General features: G+C 45.6%; 2 protein-coding genes and 1 long non-coding RNA gene across 5 annotated transcripts in view; 2 read left to right on the top strand and 1 right to left on the bottom strand.

Moving 5' to 3' along the window:
- The window catches only part of LOC120997021 (WAP four-disulfide core domain protein 5-like), an 884,590-nt gene that overhangs the window by 236,791 nt on the left and 620,677 nt on the right, over window positions 1–27,122 (top strand). The window lies entirely within an intron of this gene.
- LOC120997019 (stewaprin-a-like) overlaps window positions 1–27,122 on the bottom strand; it is a 184,945-nt gene that overhangs the window by 125,619 nt on the left and 32,204 nt on the right. The gene's annotated exons all lie outside the window — the stretch shown is intronic.
- On the top strand, window positions 836–10,419 carry LOC120997042. Its single transcript, XR_005778052.1, has 3 exons — window positions 836–967; window positions 2,260–2,265; window positions 10,407–10,419. It is a non-coding gene; the product is annotated as an uncharacterized LOC120997042 (long non-coding RNA).

Below are 27,122 nucleotides of genomic sequence, written 5' to 3'. Positions count from 1 at the left end.
TGCCCTGGCTGGACAATTGTGTACCTTGGGTTTGTGGGTGCAGGAACCCACCCTCGGAGCCACTTGGGAATGACTGGTCGGAAACCCTACGAAATGATCCCTCTTCCTCCTCCTGTGCCACATCCTCTTCCATCATCGCCAGGAGCGTTTTTTCAAGGAGGCATAGAAGTGGGATAGTAACGCTGAGAACGGCGTTATCGGCACTGGCCATGTTGGTGGAGTACTGGAAACAGAGCAACAAGGAACACAGGTCTCGCATGGAGGCCCAGTCATTGGTGGTGAAGTGGTGGTGTTCCGCCGAGCGACTCACCCGTGTGTGCTGCAGCTGAACTCCACTATCGCCTGCTGCTGTTCGCAAGGGTGGGGATTCCAAAAGAGATCCTGACCGACCAGGGGACGCCCTTCATGTCTAAGGTGACGAGGGAGCTCTGCAAGCTTTTAGGGGTTAAACGGTTATACACGTCTGTATACCATCCTCAAACCGACTAGTGGAGCGCTTTAACAAAACCCTAAAAACTATGCTCAAAAGAACCATAGCCAAAGACGGAAAGGATTGGGACCTGTTGCTGCCGTACGTATTGTTCGCAGTGCGAGAAGTGCCCCAGGCATCTACGGGATTCTCGCCCTTCGAGTTATTATACGGTCGACGTCCAAGAGGGTTGCTGGACATCGCTAAAGAGGCATGGGAGCAACAGCCCACCCCACACAAGAGTATTATAGAGCATATAGAAAAGATGCAGGACCGTATAGAGACAGTCCTACCAATCGTCCGGGAACACATGGAGGCCGCCCAATAGACTTTGCTTTATGTGACTGAAACAGGCCTCAAGTAGCCTGCAGCAGGGACTTGCTGTGTTTTAACTATTATTTTGCTGTTGTGTGTGACCACCCTCCCTATGAACTGCATCGTCTTTCACTTGTATGCACCGTGTGAATAAACAAAGCATCGTTTTTTACACCAAGACCAGTCACGCGTGCGAGTCACCACAAGATAATTGTATTGCAAGCCACAGCTGACTGGGCCATGCGAGCGGGTCTGAAGTCAGAAAAGACATGGAACCTACTGGTTGTGGTACCACGCAGCCGGCCTTGACTGGCGGAGTTATGTGTGTGGAATTTGAATGGGGAAGCGACACGTGAGAGACTCTAATGGCGGAGTCATGCGTGAGAGACTCTAATGGCGGAGTCATATGTGTAAAATTAATACGGAGAAGCCATGCGTGAGAGACTCTAATGGCGGAGCCATGTGTGTAAAATTGATACGGAGAAGCCATGCGTGAGAGACTCTAATGGCGGAGCCATGTGTGTAAAATTAACACGGAGAAGCCATGCGTGAGAGACTCTAATGGCGGAGCCATGCGTGAGAGACTCTAATGGCGGAGCCATATGTGTAAAATTAACGCGGAGAAGCCATGCGTGAGAGGCTCTAATGGCGGAGTCATGTGTGTAAAACTAGAACGGAGAAGCCGTGCGTGAGAGACTAATGGCGGAGTCATGTGTGTAAAACTAGAACGGAGAAGCCGTGCGTGAGAGATTCTACTGGCGAAGTCATATGTGTGACACTAAACGGAGAAGCCATGCGTGAGACTAATGGCGGAGTCATATGTGTAAACCTAAAACGGCAAAGTAATGCGTGAGAGACTATAATGGCGGGGTTATGTGTGTAACACTGAAACTGAGAAGCCATGCGTGAGAGATTCTACTGGCAAAGTCATATGCGTGACACTAAACGGGGAAGCCATGCGTGAGACTGATGGCAGAGTCATGTGTGTAACACTAAAACGGAGAAGTCATGCGTTAGAGACTCTAATGGCGGAGTCATATGTGAGAGACTCTAATGGCGGAGTTATTGTGTAAAACTAAAACGGCGAAGTGATGCGTGAGAGACTCTAATGGCGGAGTTATGTGTGTGAAAGTAAAACGGCGAAGTAACGCGTGAGAGACTCTAATGGCGGAGTTATATGTGTAAACTAAAATGGCGAAGTAATGCGTGAGAGTCTGTAATGGCGGAGTAATGTGTGTAAAACTAAAACGGCGAAGTAATGCGTGAGGGACTCTAATGGCGGAGTTATATGTGAAACACTAAAACGGAGAAGCCATGCGTGAGAGACTCTAATGGCAGAGTCATGCGTGAGAGACTCAAATAGCGGAGTCGTATGTATACAACTGAAACGGAGAAACCATGCGTGAGCGACTAATGGTGGAGTCGAATGTGCGTACTAAACCGGAGAAGCCACGCGTGGGAGACCAATGGCGGAGTTCTGTGTGTAAAACTAAAACGGAGAAGCCATGCGTGGGCGACTAATGGCATTTTTTTTTTTCTTATGCGGCACCAATAGGACTCGCATAACCATGCCCATCTCCGACAATGAACTTGAGACACTAACCCGCCTACAACCGTATAGTACCCCTAATGGACAACACGAAGAACGGTCACCGGACCCCCGAAGCCAAGGGACTGAACTGGATGACCTCACGGTGATGATAAGTAGTTAAAAATGAGCCAGACCTGATGGAAAATGCATGGACAGTAGTGATCCGAACCACGTGCACACCCGAAACATTAATCAACCGCGAACCGTGAAAATTGAACTGATGGAGAAAACAAGAGCCAGAGGCATTGCAGCTCGCTAAGAGAAGACCCTTGTCGTGACAAACGAATAACCAACTTGTGAACATAGTAGGAACACACTCTTATGGCCTAGAAATGAAAAGAAATGCAGCTTTAGTGGAAGCAGGGTAAAACGGATCATGTAAGAACAAGTGGGTGAATGCAGCACTGGATGAGAGTGGTGCCTCACTCTTATAGGCCTAGAAATGAAAAGAAATGCAAATCGTAAGAGCAGGTGTACGTACCTGGTGGTAAGAAATTCACAGAACACATGTGTAGAGAAAAATATGTCTATGCTAGACCGCCTGACCGGGGTTAAAATAAAGTGGTAAGACGAGTGTGGACTGTGGTGCGAACGGACGCATGACCTTGATGGGATCATGAACGTGAGTATGAAAACAAGTACATGCCTGCGCGTGTGACTGGTTGGATCAAGACGTGAGAAATGAGGCTTAGCATGTGGGCTGAACCGTCATGAATGTGTGACCGCAGGGTCTACGTAGGCACCATACCAGGTTTTTTTTTTGGAATGCGTGACCATGAGGACTATATGGCGGGTTTTTTTTTTTGGAATGCGTGACCCTGAGGACTATATGTTTTTTTTTTTTTTTGGAATGCGTGACCATGAGGACTATATGGCGTTTTTTTTTTTTTTTGGAATGCGTGACCCTGAGGACTATATGGCGTTTTTTTTATTTATTTTTTTTAAACCAGGACATGGCCTGACAACCGGGGTGCAAGTCCGCTAGGTATGCGGTCCCCCATGAGAGCTGCTTGACCTGATGATGGCGGTATGCCTTCGACATGAAAAGGTTCCCGGAAGCAACCATGACTTGGATGCCCCCACGAACCGTGCTGCCTATGTGGGTGGGGGTAGGTAGGCTGATCGCCGGCTCCGGAGCTCCGCCGGCTAGCCGGGAGGCCGGACAACACCGCCGGCAGTCCCCAGTACCACCTGCGGCGGCGGACGCCTGTCGGGATACTGCGCATGCCCCAACGGAATCCGCCGCGCATGCGCAGTACCGCCGGGCCGCGCGTGCGCAGACCAGCCATGGAGACGCGGCCGGCCGCCATCGGCAGCGTGACAGGAGGGACGGAGGTAACGGGAACAGAGGCAGAGGGGGCCCTGCGGCCGTGCGCGTGCCGTGCGGTAATGTCCATGGAAAGGAAGTGTGTATTGTGCAGTATATCACATGATACATTGAGCAACCGATAAGTCATGTATACAAGTGTATGAACTTCCTGGTCATGGTTCTAGCTGATCAAGAAAAAAGGGGCACGTAGTGTATTGAGTTTGCAGGTTGGTGGACCGAATGAGGAATAGGATGGGTGGACAATACAATACTGGAAAAACAATACACCTGTGGTGGCTTACTGCTGGGTTAGTACCTGGAGCGGAGCTCCTGTACGGTTGCATTCCTGTGCATGATCCTAGAAAGGCATGATAGACATATGAAATCTGGCAACTGACTTGCAAGCGAAAGCCTGACATGAGTCCAACGGTGGTGAAATGAAAATGAGTTGGTACAGTCGGACAAAAATGGAGAGGCCCCGTGCTGTACCGTATGGATGACTCCCCGTTTGACGGCAAACGCGACCCACAGTGAAACAGGGTGGAGCAGGACGAATGGAAACAGGTATGCTCCAAATCCAGAACACCGATGGCGACGAACTTCCAGAAATTCAGCAACTCGTAAGTAACTCTCCAGTGCCTCCTCAAGTGACTCTCTCTCTTCAAGCAGTTCAGACCTCGGACGGTACAGGAGCCAGGTAAGGGGAGTGCCTTAAATAGGCTGGAGGTGGAACTCAGCCCCTCCCACAAATCCAGGCAAATTGCCTTAATACATATATAATTTGGCAAAGTCGCCCTGTTTTTGATTTCTCTTGGCTTATTTTGGCAAAGGTCGCCTTTATTTATTTATGTTTATGTTTGTTATATTCTGTTTGTTAAATACTTTGTTTATTTATGATGAAATTAGTCTTCTTTTTGTGCATTTTTTTTACAGCCGGGTCGGCCAGGTAAGTTTTAGTTAAGGGTTTTATGATAATAGGTTTAGTTATTAGGCTTGGTCTGTTGATTTGAGGTATGAATGTGAGTATGAGTGTAGCTGGGCCATTGAGGGCTTTGTTTTATAAGAATTATTTTATTGAAATTGTAAAGTTTTGTATTTTTCTAATAAAAAGAGTTCCTAGAGAGCTGAGACCCAGTCTAAAACCTTCCCGGACACCTGATGTATCAGTGTGCCAAATTTGGTGAAGATCGGTCCAGTCGTTTGGTCGCGCATAAAGAACGTCCAGACAGACAGACGTCTAGACAGACAGACAGAAACTCTATTTTTATAATACAAGATATATATATATATACTAGCAGAAGGACCCGGCTTCACACGGGTATATTTCATCTATTTCATTTAATGTTTCCATGTTTCGTAAAAAGATATCTAGTTTCCCCCATAACAATGACCTCTACAGTACCCGCCCCTTTAACAATGACCTCCACAGTGCCCGCCCCTTTAACAGTGACCTCCACAGTGGCCGCCCCTTTAACGGTGACCTCCACAGTGGCCGCCCCTTTAACATTGACCTCCACAGTGGCCGCCCCTTTAACATTGACCTCCACAGTGGTTGCCCCTTTAACATTGACCTCCACAGTGCCCGCCCCTATAACAGTGACCACATTTTTAACAGTGACCTCCACAGTGCCTGCTCCTTTAACAGTGACCTCCACAGTGCCCACCCCTTTAAAATTGACCACCCCTTTAACAGTGACCTTCATAATGGCTGCCCCTTTAACAGTAACTTTTACAGTGCCTGCCCCTTTAACAGTGACCTCTGCACTGCCTACCCTTTAACAGTGACCTCCACAGTGCCCGCCCCTTTAACAGTGACCTCCACATTGCCCATCCCTTTGATAGTGAACGCCCATTTAACAGTGACCTTTACAGTGCCCATCCCTTTAACAGTGATCGCCCTTTTAACAGTGACCTCCACAGTGCCCGCCCCTTTAACAGTGGTCTCCACAGTGCCTGCCTTTTTAACAGTGACCTCCACAGTGCCCGATCCTTTAACATTGACCACTCCTTTAACAGTGATCTCCACAGTGCCCGCCCTTTTAACAGTGAACTTCACAGCACCCGTCCGTTTAATAGTGGCCTCTTCCCTCCATGCATGTAGCAGTGTAGTTGTGATCAGTTGTTATGGCAACTTGGAGTAGGACCTGCGAGCTTCTATTGGCTAATAAGTGACATGTGACCGTGTAAATGGCAGTTTGGATTTAAGTGAAAGGCCTGCTGGCTTCTATTGGCTAATGCAGGTCATTTTTTGGGAATATCTCAGGAACGGTACGGGCTAGAGTCTATGTCTTGTTGGTGTCTTAAAGAGGAAAAATTTCTTGAGGTCACACAACAGTGTGACAGGCGAATTTTATACAATTACTTCAAGGTCACAACATTTTTTAATTTGTCAACCAACAATGTAACTGCAGTATTGACTGGTTGTTTTTGACTGTGACAAATGCAGCAAAGGCCCCAGATGTAGGGTCCTGCAAATAATTAGTGTTTTTTTTTTTAAACCCAGAATATAACAGCAGTATTTAAAGTTTGTATTTGACAGTCACAAATGCAACAAACGCCCCAGATGTAGGTTCTTGCAAAAAATGGGCGTTTTTTTTAACCCAGAGTATAGTTTCAGTATTTTAAACTTGTATTTCACTGTGACAAATGCAGCAAAGGCCCCAGATGTAGGGTATTGCAAAAATGGGTGTTTTTTTAAACACAGAATATTATTGCATTATTTTAAGCTTGTATTTCACAGTGACAAATGCAGCAAAGGCCGCAAATTTAGTATCTTGCTCAAAATGTGTGTTTTTTTAATAACAGAATATAACTGCAGTATCTAACGCTTGTATTTCACAGGGACAAATGCAGCAAAGGCCCTGATGTAGGGTATTGCCAAAAATGGGTGATTTTTTTAAATCCAGAATATAATTGCAGTATTTCAAGCTTGTACTTGACTGTCACAAAAGCACATATGCTGTGCTGGTGCACTGAACTTATATAAAATGGCCACCGCCGCCCACCTAACTAACAGACGGATAAAAGTTATTTTTCTGTGTCGCTGGGCTCAGGGCACGGTAAAAAAAATTGTGCACTGCACCCACAAAACAAAATTGCTGTAGATCGCTGAGTTAACAAGCACTTCTGATAACAGATTCTTTCCTATTCTGTCCCTCACAGCAGCAGCATCCTCTCCCTACACTAATAAGAGCAGAGTGACGTGCAGCTCTACGTGACTCCAGCTTATATAGAGGCTGGGTCACATGCTACACTGGCCAATCACAGCCATGCTATTAGTAGGCATGGCTGTGATGGCTTCTAAGGGCACACGAGTTAAACGCTTGTTGATTGGCTGCTCTGCAGCCTTTCAAAAAGCGCCATTAAATCGCCGAACACTGAACTCAAACTTTTACTGAAAAGTTCAGGTTTGAGTCCGGGGTCCAAAAATCCTAAAGTTTGGTACGAACCCGAACTTTATAGTTCGGCTTCTCTCAACCCTACAAATGACGAATTCTTGTTTGTGACAATAGTTCTTGAACAGCATGAGGCACATAAATTATCAATGCATGATCAAGGACTATGTCAGCAACCTTTACAGTCAGTAATGCATGGGCAGAAATTGCCTGCACACAAGAGGGGGCAACCCTAGCTACCACATCCAACTGTACCGAGTAGTAGCCTAGTGGGCGATGTTTACACCCATGCAATTGAGCCAACACACCTTTTGCATGTCCTATATTTTCATGGCAAAACAGATTAAAACCAAGATCATAGTTTGGTATTCCCAGGCACGATGTTGATACAACGGCAAGTTTTAATCCCATAAAGCCATTAATAAAACAGGTTCTGTGTATGCGCCCGTCTCTACTGTCAGGGTCACTAGTTACAAGTCCTGATCTGCAAATATACTAACCACTCGGGCATGATATTTATCCACTGATTCATCAGGGCCCTGAAAGGCTTCTGGCAGTCCTGCTCCCAACGGATTGCTCAATTTTTTTCCAACCTTCCTTAGTCTCTTTAAAAACATCTCACCTGATTTTGCTGACCTCGTATTTGCTCCCTGTGGTACAGCTTCTATTTCTCCGTTAACTTCAGCTACTTTAGTTACCTTATCCCCACCGTTTCCCTCTCTGCAACACCGGCTGCATTACACTCCCTCGTGACTTTAGTCACCAATGGGAATGCTTCTACCACGGGGGCGGCTTTAGGACCAATTGTCCCACATTCTGGGCATTGTTGAACTTCATGTAAATGTGAATCACCACACTTACAAAACCACATCGCAGATCTCCACACCATGGATGGTTTACCCTCTTCTGAGGTTCCTACCACAGCATGCCACGGTCCTTCTTTCATTATTACATGCGCAACATACGGTACCATACCTTTGAGGGTCTAAATTGGGAGTGCTAGGAGCCGGAGTAGAAGCACTCTGGGGAGGGCTATATGGGATATCAGAAGGTGAATTTGCAGAGTTTCCTGATCTCCAGCATGACTTAGAAAACTCATCACGTGGAGTGTTACATCTTATGCAACGATTCCGAATAACAGGATTGCAGTCATCACACTCTCCACATCTCCACCCTTCATCATCATCCCTATAAGAGGGAGTCGAGGGGGTAGATGGCCCTGGGGACCGCCACATCTTTGTGCTTGTGTAATGTGGAGGTAGGGGCGGACACAGGCCAGCAAAGGGCCCCTGTGCAAAGTATGTACCTGCCCCCCCACCAACCACACATACAAATATAAACATATATGTGCAAATAAAAAACATATGTTTACAATATGTATATATATTCTTTTCATACTAGGTCAAGCATCTAACTCTGCCCAAAGCATAACTATACACACCCAGTCCCCTTAATGCCCCCAGATAGTAATTATTCCCCCTTTGTGCCAGTACATAGTAGTTATGTCCAGATATGTCCTTCTCACTGTAGTAATGGTCAGATATGTGCCCCCTCACAGTAGTAATGGTCAGATATGTGCCCCCTCACAGTAGTCATGGTCAGATATGTGCCCCCTCACAGTAGTAATGGTCAGATATGTGCCCCCTCACAGTAGTAATGGTCAGATATGTGCCCCCCATACAGTAGTTATGGTCAGATATGTGCCCCCTCACAGTAGTAATGGTCAGATATGTGCCCCCTCACAGTAGTAATAGTCAGATATGTGCCCCCTCACAGTAGTAATAGTCAGATATGTGCCCCCTCACAGTAGTCATGGTCAGATATGTGCCCCCTCACAGTAGTAATGGTCAGATATGTGCCCCCTCACAGTAGTCATGGTCAGATATGTGCCACCTCACAGTAGTAATGGTCAGATATGTGCCCCCACTTTAACATAGCCCGGTGGGATGACATTTTCACTGCCAGGCCCTGTCAAAGTAGAGACAGCAGAGCCTCTAGGTGTAATGGTAACGCCCCCGTTGCTCCTAGATAATCATTTGCATATATTCAAATATTCATTTTTTTCTCAATGATGCAGGCATATATGAACATGAGCCCAACACAGACCGGCACTGATGGGTGGCTTTAGCGCTGCCCTGGTCATTTTACAGGCTAAAGCATATCCATTAGTGCCAGTGACATCACTGGGCTCACTGCCAGGCGGAAGCCTCCCCCAAATAGTATCCCCAGTGGTAATAAGGCTCTCTTCAGTGCCCTCAGTACCAATAAGGCCTCCCTATAGGGCACCTCTTATAATCTATAAGGCACTTCTATAGAGCCCTCAGTAGTAGTAATGCCCTCCACCACTGCCCACAGTATTTATAATGTTCCCTGCAGTGCCCCCTGTAATTATAATACCTCCTGCCGTACCCCCCAGAGTTATAATCATCTCTGTAGTACCCCCATAAATTATAATGCCCGTCCTCTCCCTCCAGTCTTCTATACCATGCAGTCCCATGTAAATAATATCAGTCGTCTACCACCAGTCTTCTATATGATACAGTCCCATGTAAATAACCTATCTTCTTTACAGTCTTCTATACCATGCAGTCCCAAGTAAATAACCAGTCATCTCCCTACAGTCCCATGTAAATAGCTTATCTTCCTTGCAGTTCTCTATAACATACAGTCCCATGTAAATAACTTAAATCCCCTCCTTCACCCTCTTCCAAAATATAGTCCTATATAAATAATATCACTCTTTACCCTCCAGTCTTCTAAAATATCCAGTCCCATGTAAATAACACCAGTCATCTCCCTCCAATCTTCTATAACATACAGTCCCATGTAAAAAACATATCTTTCTTATAGTCTTCTATAACATACAGTCCTATGTAACTGACACCCCTCCCCTCCCTTCAGCCCCTCTAACATACAGTCCCAGTTAAATACCATATTTACCTCCCACTAAGCAGGGAAGAGGTATAATGGGGCGAACCACATCTCCCAGCATTTCTCTGGCACTTACATTCATTCCATGGCATCACAGGTCTCCACTGCTGAGCGCTGCCTCTTTCTGCACTGGTCACATGACGGTGACCTCATCACAGGTCCTACCTCCACTTCCACTGATGAAAAGATCACATGACTATGATGTCATCAAAAGTCCTTCAGCTATGGAGTGTAGACACAAACGGGCAGCAGATTTGCAGTAAGTGCTATGTCCGCCCCTGCATGCAGGTGGCAGAAGGACATGTACCTGTTCCAGTCTGGTCATGTCGCCATATTCTGTACTTGTACTGGGCAGGGTAAAGTCCACCCCTGACAACTCTGAGTACAACTCATTAGGTTGCCTCTGTACAGCTGGTCTAGACGGGGAAGTGTCTGCAGCGGAGATACTGGCTACTTGTGGACTGAAACTTACATTTCTGGGAGTCACTTGCCTTGTCATTATCCCTGCAGTGTATTCTTCCTCGTCATTTTTGGTATTAAATAGGGGAACGTGTCTCTCAGAGGTATTCAGAGGACGATTATATCTCTGAGTGATAACGTGGAAAACTAGGTCGTGGGGGGAAATAATTGCATAGTAGGTTGACTACTATTGTTTCACATTAGCAAATTTTTTGTTTCTGAATCTGCATATTTTAATGTGCAAAAGACATTAGGCATAAATCTGTGAGTGGAGCCGATACTGCATTATTTCCAAAGTCAACCATCGGTAGTAGTGTCTTCAGTGTGTTTGTTGAAAGGGAAGTGCAGTGTCCCACTACCCTCGTGGGTACTGCAAAGTTGTTGTATTATGCTTTGTATGCTTTATATAACCTGTCTTATGCTGAAGTGCATCTTTATGCATAATCCCTGCCTACAGGTGTGTTAGATTGCATTACACTGAGCATACCACTAGGGAGAGATAACACATCCCATATATATAGCCCAGCTCAGGCCTAGTTAGTCAGTCTAGGGCAGTGATGGCGAACCTTTTAAAGACCGAGTGCCCAAATCGCAACCCAAAACCCACTTACTTATCACAAAGTGCCAATGGCAATTTAACCTTAATGTTGAGGTTTTATTTTAGAAAAACTCATACATTCACATCTTTTGCTTTAAAAGAAAAATACAATAACAGACCTTTCAATGATACAAACAACTTTTCATTGAAAAGTAAAAAGGTAAAAGATTGCAATTAATGTGATTTTTGCTGTTGTGTGCATGCTGACAATTTGTCAAATCTTGGCTCATACTTTGTAAGTTTGAGAGCAACACATGCAGCACTGAGGTCGTCTGTTAGTCTGTTTCTGATGTCAGATCTGATATAATTCAAAGCTGAAAACAGCTGCTCACAAGCATAAGATGATCCAAACAAAGTAAGTAAAGCAATCGCAAGTGCTTTCATAGACGTAAAGTTATTTGGCAGGGAATTCCACACTTTAAGGATCTCATTTTCAGAACTAACTGTGCTGTCCTTTGTCATCCCTTCCATCTTCTCAAGTGTTTCATGCAGGTCAGAGAATTTATTTTTCCAGATAGAGCTTTCTTGAAATTCCAATAGCTCCATTTCCAGACTTCCTAAATCTAACCAGTCTAAGCAAGAAAGATCAAGTTCTTCAAATTTGGCTTTATCTGGAGAAGTGAGAAAACACAGGGTTGTCTCCAATTTACGGAATTGTAAAAATCTTTTACTAAAATTCACCATCGCAGCTGCTAGGATGCTAGACAATTCCTTGTAGATTTCCTGGTGGCTGGTAGGATTGTCTGCAAATGCTGTAGCATTTTCTAAATGCTTTTTTAGATTTGGAAAATATTTTAGCTGCCCACTTTCAAGGTCTCTTTCAAAAACCTGTAGTTTTCTCTCAAATGTTTTGATATCGCAAAACATCCTTTCTGCTGTTTTCCCTCCACCTTGCAGTTGTTTGTTCAGTACATTGAAGTGCAGTGTAAAATCAGTAAAAAACAAGAGGTTGGTCAGCCAGGCCATCTCAGTGAGCTGTGGATATTCCTGCTCTTTTTCATTCATAAAGAGCCTAATTTCATCCAAACAGGCTACAAATCTCTCCAGGACTCGTCCTCTGCTCAGCCACCGTACATTATTGTACATAAGTAAACAATTATACTGGGCCTGAACCTCCTCAAGAAGTGCTTGAAACTGTCGAGAATTCAGAGCGCGAGCCATGATGTAATTCACCATTTTTGTGACATCTTGGAGGACATCGTCAAATTTTTTGCTGCTTTCCCTGGCACAAAGAGCTTCTTGGTGTATAATACAATGGAACTGAATGACTTCATGTTTCGTTTCTTTAATAAAGAACTATATGAAACCAGATGTTTCCCCCACCATAGAAGGCGCCCCATCACTAGTAATTGAAACCACTTTTTCTAGTCTTATTGTCACTACCAGAGCTTTGAGACGTTCTCACAGCTCTGTTTCTCCACCCCTGTGATGATGTCACTACTAGAGCTTGGAGGAGTTCTCACTGCTCTGTTTCTCCGCCCCTGTGATGAGGTCTTTACTTTCTGTTTCCTTCCTCCCAGCTGTCACTCCTGTGTTTGATTTCTCTGCCTTTAAATCACCCCTCCTCCTTTGTAGGGAGCGGATTATATTTCTCATTTGAGTTGTATCTCTTGCTTGAGTATCTTCACTTGTGTGCTATCATTTCACTGGACCTGTGTTCTGCTGCAGCAAGTACTCCGGATATTGCCAGCTGTCTTTGGATCTGTCTTCTCTGCTGCTGCAGCTCCTTCAGCTAAGTGGGCAGACATTGTAGTGTTTCTGTTTGTTTTCTGACTGGATCCGAGGCGACCCCGGGGCCGTCCATATACTGAACAGGGCACCGGTGGCCGTGCCCCTTCCACTATTGTAGGGGTTACAGTGGTCATCAGTCTTAGGTACGCGGGCATACCTCGTTCCACCATTTGGATCCGGGCATGTGTTTAGCAGCATAGGGAGAGCTTTGAGGGTCTGACAGGGGTCACCCTTTATCCTCCCTAGTTTGGGTCCGGTCAGTAGCTCTCTTTACTGTGTATGCTCTTGTTGCTCACATACAGCCGTGACACTTATGTTTTGACACAAAAAAAACTCCATCACAGCATTGTAGATATCTATCCCTTGTGTTCTTTTAGGCAAAGACACTAGTTTCACCAGCTCTTCTCTCATGATGTCACCAGCAGCATAATGCAAAATTACTGCTAGCCTTGCATGATTATTTATATCTGTGCTTTCGTCCAAGGACATGGAGTAACAGGCTGCCTTTTGTAAGTCAGTGGTGAGCTGCTGACTAACATCACTGGCCATGCGCTGGACTCGGTCTTTAACAGTATTTCTGCTAAGTGGCATCTCAGAGATGCGCTGAATAATTTTATCCTTGTTTGGGAAATCATGGAAAAGGGAATTACTCCCAGACAGCATGGCCATTTTTATAATATCTCCATCAGAGAGGGGCTTACCATGTTTTGCAAGGCATAGTGAAATTTGAAAACTGGCATTTGTCAGATGATTTGTTTTAGAAAGGTAGTTGGAAAAACTACGGTACTGGGAATGATAGCTTCTTAATTTCCCTTCAAGAAACTCTTTTCTTTCACTTTTACCAAGTGCGGCAACACTTTTGTGGTTGGTGTCCAAATGCCGTCTGACACTTGATGTGCGACACACAACAGTTTCATTACACAGAATACATAACGCTTTCCCATTGCGTTCAATCACTCCAAATGACTCTGTCCAGGCCTCTCGGAATGATCTTCCACTATCTGTTTTTGCTTTTTTTGCTGCACTCATTTTTGGGTGTTCAAGACTTGGAGTCTACAAATACACAACATCAAAAAGAAAAATGAAGCACCCAATAAAATCTATCCCTATACCAAAAATAGCTAATACTATTAGTTAACACTAAAGAAATGGATATTAATTAAAAATCAACAATCTACGGCAGTGATTCTTAGCTGGGGTTCCATTTCAATTAGCTGACCACCTGCACAAGAGGGCAATGGAAATGGATCCTGCTAAAAATAAAACTATTGTGTGCATCAGCTATGCATGTTTAGTTCTATCTCAGATATGTTTTTCAGGTGGAAAAAAAAATCCTGCATGCAGGACAAGGCTACCTTCACATCTGCATTAGTGCATTAGCAGATGTCTGGTAGTATGTTCCAGCAGGCAAGTGGAAGATCATACAGACAAAAAAAAAATACAGCATTCTGCTGTTTTTGTCCATCCTTCAGGGGTCAGCCAGATGTACTGTATTTTTCGCCCCATAAGACACATTTTTTTCCACCAAAAGTGGGAGGAAAATGCTCCAGTGTCTTATGGGGCAAATACTAATGAGCGCTTCCATTATGGCAGTGGCATCCAGAGCAGGAGAGTTTTTTTTTTATTTTATATGCTCTGTGTTTTGGGGCTGATGAGAGGCATGGGGGATGACCTGAGACGCATGGGGACTGATGAGACACATGGGGGCTGATGAGAGGCAATTCTTAACTGAGGTCTGATTGGGGCACATTCACATTTGGGTCTGAGCTAAGTCTGATTGAGGTTCTTATTAAAATTGGAGTTTGATTGGTGGTCTGATCTGAGGTCTAATGAAAAATATTTTTTTCTTATTGTCCTCCTTTAACCACTTAAGGACCACATGTTTATACCCCCCTAGTGACCAGGCCCTTTTTTACAAATCGGCACTCCACAAATTTAGCGGTTTATTGCTCGGTCATGCAACTTACCACCCAAATGAATTTTACCTACTTTTCTTCTCACTAATAGAGCTTTCATTTGGTGGTATTTCATTGCTGCTGACATTTTTACTTTTTTTGTTATTAATCGAAATTTAACGATTTTTTTGCAAAAAAATGACATTTTTCACTTTCAGTTGTAAAATTTTGCAAAAAAAACGACATCCATATATAAATTTTTCTCTAAATTTATTGTTCTACATGTCTTTGATAAAAAAAAAATGTTTAGGTAAAAAAAAAAAATGGTTTGGGTAAAAGTTATAGCATTTACAAACTATGGTACAAAAATGTGAATTTCCGCATTTTGAAGCAGCTCTGACTTTCTGAGCACCTGTCATGTTTCCTGAGGTTCTACAATGGCCAGACAGTACAAACACCCCACAAATGACCCCATTTCGGAAAGTAGACACCCTAAGGTATTCGCTGATGGGCATAGTGAGTTCATAGAACTTTTTATTTTTTGTCACAAGTTAGCGGAAAATGATGATTTTTTTTTTTTCTTACAAAGTCTCATATTCCACTAATTTGTGACAAAAAATAAAAACTTCCATGAACTCACTATGCCCATCACGAAATACCTTGGGGTGTCTTCTTTCCAAAATGGGGTCACTTGTGGGGTAGTTATACTGCCCTGGCATTTTAGGGGCCCAAATGCGTGCAAAGTAGTTTGAAATCAAAATCTGTAAAAAAATGGCCGGTGAAATCCGAAAGGTGCTCTTTGGAATGTGGTCCCCTTTGCCCACCTAGGCTGCAAAAAAGTGTCACACATGTGGTATTGCCGTAATCAGGAGAAGTTGGGAAATGTGTTTTGGGGTATCATTTTACATATACCCATGCTGGGTAAGAGAAATATCTTGGCAAAAGACAACTTTTCTCATTTTTTTTATACAAAGTTGGCATTTGACCAAGATATTTCTCTCACCCAGCATGGGTATCTGTAAAATGACACCCCAAAACACATTGCCCAACTTCTCCTGAGTACGGCGATACCACATGTGTGACACTTTTTTGCAGCCTAGGTGGGCAAAGGGGTCCACATTCCAAAGAGCACCTTTAGGGTTTCACCGGCCATTTTTTACAGATTCTGATTTCAAACTACTTACCACACATTAGGGCCGCTAGAATGCCAGGGCAGTATAACTACCCCACAAGTGACCCCATTTTGGAAAAAAGACACCCCAAGGTATTCCGTGAGGGGCATGGCGAGTTCCTAGAATTTTTTATTTTTTGTCACAAGTTAGCGGAAAATGATGATTTTTATTTATTTTTTTTTCTTAGAAAGTCTCATATACCACTAACTTGTGACAAAAAATAAAAACTTCCATGAACTCACTATTAGAGTTAAGCGAACACCTGGATGTTCGGGTTCGAGAAGTTCGGCCGAACTTCCCGGAAATGTTCGGGTTCGGTATCCGAACCCGACCCGAACTTCGTCCCGAACCCCATTGAAGTCACTGGGGACCCGAACTTTTCGGCACTAAAAAGGCTGTAAAACCGCCCAGGAAAGAGCTAGAGGGCTGCAAAAGTCAGCAACATGTAGGCAAATCCCCTGCAAACAAATGTGGATAGGGAAATGAATTAAAATAAAAATTAAAAAAATAAGAATTAACCAATATCAATTGGACAGAGGTCCCATAGCAGAGAATCTGGCTTCACGTCAGCAGAGAATCAGTCTCTTCATGCCATAGCAAAGAATCTGGCTTCATGTCAGCAGAGAATCAGTCTCTTCATGCCATAGCAGAGAATCTGGCTTCATTTCAGCGCAGAATCAGTCTTCATGTCATAGCAGAGAATCAGGCTTCACGTCACCCACCACTGGAACAGGCCACTTTCACATATTTAGGCCCCGGCACCCAGACAGAGGAGAGAGGTCCCGTAACAGAGAATCTGGCCTTATGTCAGCGCAGAATCAGTCTTCATGTCATAGCAGAGAATCAGGCTTCACGTCACCCACCACTGGAACAGGCCACTGTCACATATTTAGGCCCAGGCACCCAGGCAGAGGAGAGAGGACCCGTAACATAGAATCTGGCCTTATGTCAGCACAGAATCTGTCTTCATGTCATAGCAGAGAATCAGGCTTCACGTCTAGTGATGAGCGGGAGGTGCCATATTCGATTTCGCGATATTTCGCGAATATTCGCATGAATATTCGTGTTATATTCGTCGAAATCGAATATTCGCAATTATTCCAATTATCGCGAAATTATTTTTTCGCATATTGCGAAAATTTATCTTGATAGTATAAGGCAACGTTCCTATGCTAATGACTATGGCTAGGCTAATATGTGTATTTTACGAAATTTCGTAATATTGCTCTAACTTCGTCTCTTAGAATATTACGAATATTCTAAAAGACGAAGTTAGAGCAATATTAAGAACATTTGCAAAAGTCGAAATTGCGATGCGAGTAATATAACACGAAATAGTCGCATGAAGATTTCAACTTAGCACTGCTATATTCCATATTCTAGCCTAATATGGAATATAGCTGTGCTAAGTTAGCACTGCTATATTCCATATTAGGCTAGAATATGGAATATAGCTGTGCTAAGTTGAAATCTTCATGCGACTATTTCGTGTTATATTACTCGCATCGCAATTTCGACTTTTGCAAATGTTCTTAATATTGCTCTAACTTCGTCTTTTAGAATATTCGTAATATTCTAAGAGACGAAGTTAGAGCAATATTACGAAATTTCGTATAATATACATAGATTGTATTTAAGCTAATATACTGCTATAGTAATAATTTTTAATAGTGTACATATTTTACAAAACTTAGGTTCAGAAGAGGCAAAAAAAAATTACAGGAAAAAAAAGGGATTATAGCACTATATTAGCTAAATTACAATCTATATGTGTATTTTACGAAATTTCTTAATATTGCTCTAACTTCGTCTTTTAGAATATTCGTAATATTCTAAGAGACGAAGTTAGAGCAATATTACGAAATTTCTAAAAGACGAAGTTAGAGCAATATTAAGAACATTTGAAAAAGTCGAAATTGCGATGCGACTAATATAACACGAAATATTCGCATGAAGATTTCAACTTAGCACTGCTATACTCCATATTCTAGCCTAATATGGAATATAGCAGTGCTAACTTAGCACAGCTATATTCCATATTAGGCTAGAATATGGAGTATAGCAGTGCTAAGTTGAAATCTTCATGCGAATATTTCGTGTTATATTACTCGCATCGCAATTGCGACTATTGCGAAATTTCGTAAAATACACATATAGATTAGATTGTAATTTAGCTAATATGGAATATAGCAGTAAGTTGAAAATGCCACTGACTGGAGCAGCCAGGAAGCCAGGAATCCAAAGGACAGGTAAGAACAATTTTAGGGAAGTGGGAAAGAAAAAAATATAATAAAAAAAAAAAGAAAAAAAACGAATATTCGATTTCGCGAATATATAGAACGATATTCTAAATATTCGCGAAATCTCGAAATTGCGATATTCGAGAAAAAAATTCGCAATTCGAATATTCGCGCTCAACACTATTCACGTCACCCACCACTGGAACAGGCCACTGTCACATATTTAGGCCCCGGCACCCAGACAGAGGAGAGAGGTCCCGTAACAGAGAATCTGGCCTTATATCTGCACAGAATCTGTCTTCATGTCATAGCAGAGAATCAGGCTTCACGTCACCCACCACTGGAACAGGCCACTGTCACATATTTAGGCCCCGGCACCCAGGCAGAGGAGAGAGGTCCCGTAACAGAGAATCTGGCCTTATGTCAGCACAGAATCTGTCTTCATGTCATAGCAGAGAATCAGGCTTCACGTCACCCACCACTGGAAGAGGCCACTGTCACATATTTAGGCCCAGGCAGAGGAGAGAGGTCCCGTAACAGAGAATCTGGCCTTATGTCAGCACAGAATCTGTCTTCATGTCATAGCAGAGAATCAGGCTTCACGTCACCCACCACTGGAACAGGCCACTGTCACACATTTAGGCCCCGGCACCCAGACAGAGGAGAGGTTCATTCAACTTTGGGTTGCCCCGCAATATAATGGTAAAATGAAAATAAAAATAGTATTGAATGAGGAAGTGCCCTGGAGTAGAATAATATATTGTTAAGGGGAGGTAGTTAATATCTAATTTGCAGAAGGGATGGACAGGTCCTGTGGGATCCATGCCTGGTTCATTTTTATGAACGTCAGCTTGTCCACATTGGCTGTAGACAGGCGGCTGCGTTTGTCTGTAATGACGCCCCCTGCCGTGCTGAATACACGTTCAGACAAAACGCTGGCCGCCGGGCAGGCCAGCACCTCCAAGGCATAAAAGGCTAGCTCTGGCCACGTGGACAATTTGGAGACCCAGAAGTTGAATGGGGCCGAACCATCAGTCAGTACGTGGAGGGGTGTGCACAGGTACTGTTCCACCATGTTAGTGAAATGTTGCCTCCTGCTAACACGTTCCGTATCAGGTGGTGGTGCAGTTAGCTGTGGCGTGGTGACAAAACTTTTCCACATCTCTGCCATGCTAACCCTGCCCTCAGAGGAGCTGGCCGTGACACAGCTGCGTTGGCGACCTCTTGCTCCTCCTCTGCCTTCGCCTTGGGCTTCCACTGGTTCCCCTGTGACATTTGGGAATGCTCTCAGTAGCGCGTCTACCAACGTGCGCTTGTAGTCGCGCATCTTCCTATCGCGCTCCAGTGTAGGAAGTAAGGTGGGCACATTGTCTTTGTACCGGGGATCCAGCAGGGTGGCAACCCAGTAGTCCGCACACGTTAAAATGTGGGCAACTCTGCTGTCGTTGCGCAGGCACTGCAGCATGTAGTCGCTCATGTGTGCCAGGCTGCCCAGACGTAAGGACAAGCTGTCCTCTGTGGGAGGCGTATCGTCATCGTCCTGTGTTTCCCCCCAGCCACGCACCAGTGATGGGCCCGAGCTGCTTTGGGTGCCACCCCGCTGTGAACATGCTTCATCCTCATCCTCCTCCACCTCCTCCTCATCCTTGTCCTCCTCGTCCTCCAGTAGTGGGCCCTGTCTGGCCACATTTGTACCTGGCCTCTGCTGTTGCAAAAAACCTCCCTCTGAGTCACTTCGAAGAGACTGGCCTGAAAGTGCTAAAAATGACCCCTCTTCCTCCTCTTCCTCCTGGGCCACCTCCTCTTCCATCATCGCCCTAAGTGTTTTCTTAAGGAGACATAGAAGTGGTATTGTAACGCTGATAACGGCGTCATCGCCACTGGCCATGTTGGTGGAGTACTCGAAACAGCGCAACAGGGCACACAGGTCTCGCATGGAGGCCCAGTCATTGGTGGTGAAGTGTGTCTGATCCGCAGTGCGACTGACCCGTGCGTGCTGCAGCTGAAACTCCACTATGGCCTGCTGCTGCTCGCACAGTCTGTCCAGCATATGCAAGGTGGAGTTCCACCTGGTGGGCACGTCTCATATGAGGCGGTGAGCGGGAAGGCCGAAGTTACGCTGTAGCGCAGACAGGCGAGCAGCGGCAGGGTGTGAACGCCGGAAGCGCGAACAGACGGCCCGCACTTTATGCAGCAGCTCTGACATGTCGGGGTAGTTGCGAATGAACTTCTGCACCACCAAATTCAGCACATGCGCCAGGCAAGGGATGTGCGTCAAACCAGCTAGTCCCAGAGCTGCAACGAGATTTCGCCCATTATCGCACACCACCAGGCCGGGCTTGAGGCTCACCGGCAGCAACCACTCGTCGGTCTGTTGTTCTATACCCCGCCACAACTCCTGTGCGGTGTGGGGCCTGTCCCCCAAACATATGAGTTTCAGAATGGCCTGCTGACGTTTACCCCGGGCTGTGCTGAAGTTGGTGGTGAAGGTGTGTGGCTGACTGGATGAGCAGGTGGAAGAAGAGGAGGAGGAAGCTGAGTAGGAGGAGGAGGAGACAGGAGGCAAAGAATGTTGCCCTGCGATCCTTGGCGGCGGAAGGACGTGCGCCAAACAGCACATTTACCCAGTGTGCAGTTAGGGAGATATAGCGTCCCTGGCCGTGCTTACTGGTCCACGTATCTGTGGTTAGGTGGACCTTGCCACAGATGGCGTTGCGCAGTGAACACTTGATTTTATCGGACACTTGGTTGTGCAGGGAAGGCACGGCTCTCTTGGAGAAGTAGTGCCGGCTGGGAACAACATACTGTGGGACAGCAAGCGACATGAGCTGTTTGAAGCTGTGTGTGTCCACCAGCCTAAATGACAGCATTTTCATAGGCCAGTAGTTTAGAAATGCTGGCATTCAGGGCCAGGGATCGAGGTTGGCTAGGTGGGAATTTATGCTTTCTCTCAAATGTTTGTGAGATGGAGAGCTGAACGCTGCCGTGTGACATGGTTGAGATGCTTGGTGACGCAGGTGGTGGTGTTGGTGGTACATCCCATGTTTGCTGGGTGGCAGGTGCCAACGTTCCTCCAGAGGCGGAGGAAGAGGCCAAGGCGGCGGCAGCAGCTGAAGAGGCCGAGGCGGCGGCAGCAGCAGAAGAGGTAGCAGGGGGAGCCTGAGTGAGTTCCTTGTTTTTAAGGTGTTTACTCCACTGCAGTTCATGCTTTGCATGCAGGTGCCTGGTCATGCAGGTTGTGCTAAGGTTCAGAACGTTAATGCCTCGCTTCAGGCTCTGATGGCACAGCGTGCAAACCACTCGGGTCTTGTCGTCAGCACATTGTTTGAAGAAGTGCCATGCCAGGGAACTCCTTGAAGCTGCCTTTGGGGTGCTCGGTCCCAGATGGCGGCGGTCAGTAGCAGGCGGAGTCTCTTGGCGGCGGGTGTTCTGCTTTTGCCAACTGCTCCCTCTTTTGCTACGCTGTTGGCTCGGTCTCACCACTGCCTCTTCCTCCGAACTGTGAAAGTCAGTGGCACGACCTTCATTCCATGTGGGGTCTAGGACCTCATCGTCCCCTGCATCGTCTTCCACCCAGTTTTGATCCCTGACCTCCTGTTCAGTCTGCACACTGCAGAAAGACGCAGCAGTTGGCACCTGTGTTTCGTCATCATCAGAGACGTGCTGAGGTGGTATTCCCATGTCCTCATCATCAGGAAAAATAAGTGGTTGTGCGTTAGTGCATTCTATCTCTTCCACCCCTGGGGAAGGGCTAGTTGGATGCCCTTTGGAAACCCTGGCAGCAGAGTCTTCAAACAGCATAAGAGACTGCTGCATAACTTTAGGCTCAGACAGTTTCCCTGATATGCATGGGGGTGATGTGACAGACCGATGGGCTTGGTTTTCATGCGCCATCTGTGCACTTTCTTCAGAAGACTGGGTGGCAGATAATGTGAACGTGCTGGATCCACTGTCGGCCACCCAATTGACTAATGCCTGTACCTGCTCAGGCCTTACCATCCTTAGAACGGCATTGGGCCCCACCAAATATCGCTGTAAATTCTGCTGGCTACTGGGACCTGAGGTAGTTGGTTCACTAGGACGTGTGGCTGTGGCAGAACGGCCACGTCCTCTCCCAGCACCAGAGGGTCCACTAACACCACCACGACCATGTCCACGTCCGCGTCCCTTATTAGATGTTTTCCTCATTGTTCCCGTTCACCACAATTTTGAGAATGGCAAATTTGGGAATAGTTTTTCAACCCAGAACAAAAAATGTGCTTTTACGGTCACTACAAATAACTTGACCAGCTAAAACAGTACAGATTTGGTTAAATAGAAATGTGAGGCCTGTTTTTTTTTTGCGCTGTGTGACAGGTATAGGTTTAATCACAGAATTAGACTTCTATCTGCACGGTAGCGTGTGTGTTAAATTTTTCTGAATGACACTATCAGCACCTTCAATGTAAGATATCCTTTTTGGGATAGATTTCAAGTAGGCCTCATATAGCAGAAACTAGTTATTTTGAGAATGGCAAATTTGGGAATAGTTTTTCAACCCAGAACAAAAAGTGTGCTTTTACGGTCACTACAAATAACTTGACCAGCTAAAACAGTACAAATTTGGTAGAATAGAAATGTCAGGTCTATTTTTTAGGCGCTGGGTGACAGGCTCAACTTGCCCCTGATGTAGTATATGGCCATAAAATAACCACACTATTGATGGTTAAATGCACTTGGGTGACACAGGCTCAGCCTGCACCAGATGTAGTATATGGCCAAAAAATAACCAGACTGTTGATGGTTAAATGCACTTGGGTGACACAGGCTCAGCCTGCAGCTGATGTAGTATATGGCCAAAAAATAACCAGACTGTTGATGGTTAAATGCACTTCGGTGACACAGGCTCAGCCTGCAGCTGATGTAGGATATAGCAAAAAATAACCACACTATTGATGGTTAAATACACTTGGTGATAGCTCGTGCTGGCGCACCACAAGCCACAAAATGGCCGCCGATCACCCCAGAAAAAAGTGATCTAAAAACGCTCTGGGCAGCCTCAAAAAAGTGAGCAAGTCGATATTAGCACTTCAACGATCCACAGCTGCAGATCGATCACAGAATGAAGTCTTTTGGAGGAGTTAATCTGCCTAATCTCGCCCTAACGTCGCAGCAGCAACCTCTCCCTATGCTTGAATCAGCAGAGTGACGTGCAGCGCTACGTGACCCAAGCTTATATAGAGGCTGGGTCACATGCTGCACTGGCCAATCACAGCCATGCCAATAGTAGGCAAGGCTGTGATGGCCTCTTGGGGCAAGTAGTATGACGCTTGTTGATTGGCTGCTTTGCAGCCTTTCAAAAAGCGCCAAGAAAGCGCCGAACACCGAACCCGAACCCGGATATTTACGAAAATGTTCGGGTTCGTGTCACGGACACCCCAAAATTCGGTACGCACCCGAACTATACAGTTCGGGTTCGCTCATCCCTAGTAGTCACCTGAAATGGTCTTCCAACATTCTTGAAGGAGTTCCCAGAGATGCTTAGCACTTGTTGCCCCTTTTGCCTTCACTCTGCGGTCCAGCTCACCCCAAACCATCTCGATTGTGTTCAGGTCCGGTGACTGTGGAGGCCAGGTCATCTGGCGCAGCACCCCATCACTCTCCTTCATGGTCAAATAGCCCTTACTTTCAAAGTTTTCCCAATTTTTCGGCTGACTGACTGACCTTCATTTCTTAAAGTAATGATGGTGACTCGTTTTTCTTTACTTAGCTGCTTTTTTCTTGCCATAATACAAATTCTAACAGTCTATTCAGTAGGACTATCAGCTGTGTATCCACCTGACGTCTCCTCAACGCAACTGATGGTCCCAACCCCATTTATAAGGCAAGAAATCCCACTTATTAAACCTGACAGGGCACACCTGTGAAGTGAAAACCATTTCAGGGGACTACCTCTTGAAGCTCATCAAGAGAATGCCAAGAGTGTGCAAAGCAGTAATCAATGCAAAAGGTGGCTACTTTGAAGAACCTAGAATATGACATATTTTCAGTTGTTTCACACTTGTTTGTTATGTATATAATTCCACATGTGTTAATTCATAGTTTTGATGCCTTCATAGTCATGAAAATAAAGAAAACTCTTTGAATGAGAAGGTGTGTCCAAACTTTTGGTCTGTACTGTATATATATATATATATATATATATATATATATATACATATATACATATATAAAATTGTTTCTGTCTGGATGTCTGTCTGTCTGTCTGGACGTTCTTTATCCGCAACCATACGACTTGACCGATCTTCACCAAATTCGCCACACAGGTACATCCGGTGTCTGGGAATGTTTTAGACCATGTCTCAGCTCTCTAGGACTTACTGTTCCTGAGATATTCCCAAAAAAGGACCTGCATTAGCCAATAGAAGCCAGCAAGCCTTTCACTTAAATCCAAACTGCCATTTACATGGTCACATGTCCCTTATCAGCCAATAGAAGCTCGCAGGTCATACTCCAGGTTTCCATAAATGATCACAGGTTATAGCAGTTTGTAGGTCCTTAAATATTGAGTCATATGACGTATGACGGCACAACGGCTACATGAATGCGGGCAGGGGCCACAATTAAACGAATGGGCGCTGTGGAGTTCACTGTTAATGGGGTGGGCACTGTGGAGGTCACTGTTAAAAGGGCGGGCACTGTGGAGGTCACTGTTAAAGAGGCGGCCACTATGAAGGTCACTGTTAAAGGGGTGGTCAATGTTAAAGAAACGGGCACTGTGAAGGTCACTGATAAAGGGGCAGGCACTGTGTAAGTCACTGTTAAAGGGGCAGGCACTGTGAAGGTCACTGTTAAAGGGGTTGTCAATGTTAAAAGGGCGGGCACTGTGGAGGTCATTGTTAAAGGGGTGGTCAATGTTAAAGGGACAGGTACTGTGGAGGTCAATGTTAAAGGGGTAGGTACTTTTTAGGTCACTGCTAAAGGGGCGGGCATTGCGGAGGTCTCTGTTAAAGGGGCGGGAACTCTGAAGGTCACTGTTAAAGGGGCGGCCACTATGAAGGTCACTGTTAAAGAGGTGGTCAATGTTAAAGTGGCTGGCACTGTGGAGTTCATTGTTAAAGGGGCGGTCACTGTAGAGGTCACTTTTAAAGGGGCGGGCACTGTGGAGGTCACTGTTAAAGGGGCAGTCACTGATAAAGAGGCTGGCACTGTCGAGGTCACTATTAAAGGGCTGGGCACTGTGGAGGTCACTGTTTAACCGCCTCCGGACCGCCTAACGCAGGATCGCGTTCCGGAGGCGGCAGCCCTGCGCAGAGTCACGCATATACGCGTCATCTCGTGAGATGCGAGATTTCCTGTGAACGCGCGCACACAGGCGCGCGCGTTCACAGGATCGGAAGGTAAGCGAGTGGATCTCCAGCCTGCCAGCGGCGATCGTTCGCTGGCAGGCTGGAGATGCGATTTTTTTAACCCCTAACAGGTATATTAGACGCTGTTTTGATAACAGCGTCTAATATACCTGCTACCTGGTCCTCTGGTGGTCCCTTTTGTTTGGATCGACCACCAGAGGACACAGGCAGCTCAGCAATATGTAGCACCAAACACCACTTCACTACACCCCCCCTGTCACTTATTAACCCCTTATTCACCCCTGATCACCCCTGATCACCACATATAGACTCCCTGATCACCCCCCTGTCATTGATCACCCCCCTGTCATTGATCACCCCCTTGTAAAGCTCCATTCAGACGTCCGTATGATTTTTACGGATCCACTGATAGATGGATCGGATCCGCAAAACACATACGGATGTCTGAATGGAGCCTTACAGGGGGGTGATCAATGACGGGGGTGATCACCCCATATAGACTCCCTGATCACCCCCCTGTCATTGATCACCCCCTGTCATTGATCACCCCCCTGTAAGGCTCCATTCAGACGTCCGTATGATTTTTACGGATCCACTGATACATGGATCGGATCCGCAAAACACATACAGACGTCTAAATGGAGCCTTACAGGGGGGTGATCACCCCATATAGACTCCCTAATCAACCCCCTGTCATTGATCACCCCCTGTCATTGATCACCCACCTGTAAGGCTCCATTCAGATGTTCGTATGTTTTTTACGGATCCACGGATACATGGATCGGATCCGCAAAACACATACGGACATCTGAATGGAGCCTTATAGGGGAGTGATCAATGACAGGGGGGTGATCACCCCATATAGACTCCCTGATCACCCCCCTGTTATTGATCACCCCACTGTCATTGATCACCCCCCTGTAAGGCTCCATTCAAATGTCCGTATGTTTTTTATGGATCCACGGATACATGGATCGGATCCGCAAAACACATACGGACATCTAAATGGAGCCTTACAGGGGGGTGATCAATGACAGGGGGGTGATCACCCCATATAGACTCCCTGATCACCCCCCTGTCATTGATCACCCCCCTGTCATTGATCACCCCCCTGTAAGGCTCTATTCAGATGTCCGTATGTTTTTTACGGATCCACGGATACATGGATCGGATCCGCAAAACACATATGGACATCTGAATGGAGCCTTACAGGGGGGTGATCAATGACAGGGGGGTGATCACCCCATATAGACTCCCTGATCACCGTTGCGCATCTAGGCTGCAAAAAAGTGTCACACATCTGGTATCGCCGTACTCAGGAGAAGTTGGGCAATGTGTTTTGGGGTGTCATTTTACATATACCCATGCTGGGTAAGATAAATATCTTGATCAAATGCCAACTTTGTATAAAAAATGGGAAAAGTTGTCTTTTGTCTAGATATTTCTCTCACCCAGCATGAGTATATGTAAAAAGACACCCCAAAACACATTGCCCAACTTCTCCTGAATACGGCGATACCACATGTGTGACACTTTTTTGCAGCCTAGGTGGGCAAAGGGGCCCACATTCCAAAGAGCACCTTTAGGATTTCACAAGTCATTTACCTACTTACAACACATTAGGGCCCCTAGAATGCCAGGGCAGGATAACTACCCCACAAGTGACCC

Source organism: Bufo bufo, chromosome 4, assembly GCF_905171765.1.
Source record: "Bufo bufo chromosome 4, aBufBuf1.1, whole genome shotgun sequence".
Taxonomy (NCBI): Eukaryota; Metazoa; Chordata; class Amphibia; order Anura; family Bufonidae; genus Bufo; species Bufo bufo.
Note: the sequence above shows the minus strand (reverse complement) of the source record. Positions and strands in the feature narration are given on the sequence as shown.